Below are 2,379 nucleotides of genomic sequence, written 5' to 3' on the forward strand. Positions count from 1 at the left end.
ATTCAAAAGTATACAACGCTATGTTATTGTTAAATACCTTACACATCAAGCCAGATGGCGTTTACACTATCTACATAGTACACAGTTACAAAACAGCAAGTATTCACACGTAATACAATGGATAAAATTTACTAGACAACCACCCCTGATTTGTGACTGTCATCCCTATTATATACCTATTGCAGCTACCATAGATAATCGCGTTTCAGATACAACTTACGATAACGTTGTTATGCTGAACTTCAGATTATGTCATATAGATGGACCAAGGCATCCATGGCCATTCGTGAGTATGCCACTAGGGTATACGTGGCATGCACGTGATCTGACCAGCGTGAACTATAAACAGTCGTAGAGACGGATACATGCATTGCACCTTGGTTCTGTTAGCTAGAGGAGATACTGGTCACGGATTAAGTCTGATGCTCGTTATCACCGTGACCCTTGACAGGTTTAACATTGAGGAACGTGGTCAGTTGGTCTGTAAATTTCCAGTTTTCAATAACACATATCGATATAAAAATACTGGTAAAACTTTGTTCAATTTTCCCGTGTTAATAGAACTTTAACCCTCAAGCGTCAATGGCGAATCAGATCAGATCGGCAATATGTAATATTTTTCACACACCTCAGATACACCCTAACATTTTGTTTTAGATTATGAAACTATCATTATTACTTGCAAACACTTTTCACCTGATGGTATATTCCCCTTATAAGAATTAAAGGTGTGTGTGAAAGATGTTTTTGAAGTAATAACTAGAAACAACGGCGTGTAGTATTTCAATGGCGGATCAATGAAACTTTACTATAAATCTACTGTCCTAATACGGATACTAATACCAATTATTTGACTTAAACTGAAGTGCCAAACTAGTTAACTATCTTCTACATGTAGGATTTCAGTTGTTACAACACGCAGCAAACTTAATCAGCTGTTGAAAATAAACCGGGTTCAATCTTAAAGGTCACATTTACTCTAATAGGGTACGAATGCAAAATCACTTGCTGACATCGTTATAAATGAAACCCCGTCAATAAACCTTGTCATTTCGGTCTTTAATTACCTTAAATCGACCTTTTTGTCAACAGCGCACATCTCAGCCGCAAACGAAATTTCAACCAATCAGAGCGGCGCGTCTCCGTGACGTAATTGTAGGTATGGAAATGAGGGTCTGTGCAGTATTCATCTACATTTGAGGGGGTAAACTATTTCGTTTACAGGTTTGTACAAACCTGAAATCGCGAAAGCTGTTGAGAAAAATGAAAGCTATATCTTCTCACAATCTACTATCATTTAGTTTTGTCTCCTGCTTTGCCTAGTTTTCGAGTTACAACCCTTGTTTTCATAGACGATTCTGTCAAAATCACTTGGTGTCGCTAGGTTGTAATCGGTGTTAGGTGGTATAAACCTACACGTTATTTGTCATCATTCACTTGATGCTCAGTTAATGAATTTATAACAAGTACAACTAGTGGAAACGCCACTTGGATTACCCGACAAAGGCCCCCATTTGGCATTTCTTTTGTCTGGATCGATCAAAGGATTAACCGATAACACGCTGATTGATTAATTAGTTTTATGCGGATTTAAATGGGGGATTTGTCCAAAGGTAGTGTTTATGTATGTACATTTACTAATCTATACTGAATACACTCTGTCGTGTCTGTGTCTATGTAAAACAACGCCCTTCTTTCAAAGGATTAACCGCCAATACATTGATCGATTGCTTATTATTGGCTAACTAAATAACTTTTGAAAAAGAATGACGGACATTATGTAATTAGTTTCCAGGTGTGCTATCTTGGGTAACCAATGAAACTATACAGCAATGTGAAAAACCTGAAACGATATATCACGTTTTCGTATATTAGACTGTTAAAAGACACATCACTTCGGAAATCTGCGGACGAATTATATATCACTTGTTTTTGTGGATATTGTGTGGATACATTCCTCGAAGAAGGTAATAGCCTGACATTGCTCCTATAACTTTAATTTTAATATTTGCATTTATTTTTAATACGTTGTCCTAGCTTTCAACAGAAGCATTGTTTTCGTCGTGAAATGTAACGATGCAGACGACTTACACTATAGGCAAACTATGAAATATCTACATATTACATTCCTGTTATACATTCGCAGATCGCTTCTTTTTATTAAGTTTCAAAATGCATACAAGTATGATTATAAAGTAATTAAGATTATGAGACCAATTATAAAGACGTATATTGACAAGTGTCTACATACTGGTGAGTGAACGTTACAAACCAACTAAATTTAGCAAGTGAAGAAATCAAAATTACTTTCTACTGGTAGTAAAATATGTATTGTATTGATGGACATTAGGATTTTACATGACATTGCTTATAACATAA

Source organism: Haliotis asinina, chromosome 10 (genome assembly GCF_037392515.1).
Source record: "Haliotis asinina isolate JCU_RB_2024 chromosome 10, JCU_Hal_asi_v2, whole genome shotgun sequence".
Classification (NCBI taxonomy): domain Eukaryota; kingdom Metazoa; phylum Mollusca; class Gastropoda; order Lepetellida; family Haliotidae; genus Haliotis; species Haliotis asinina.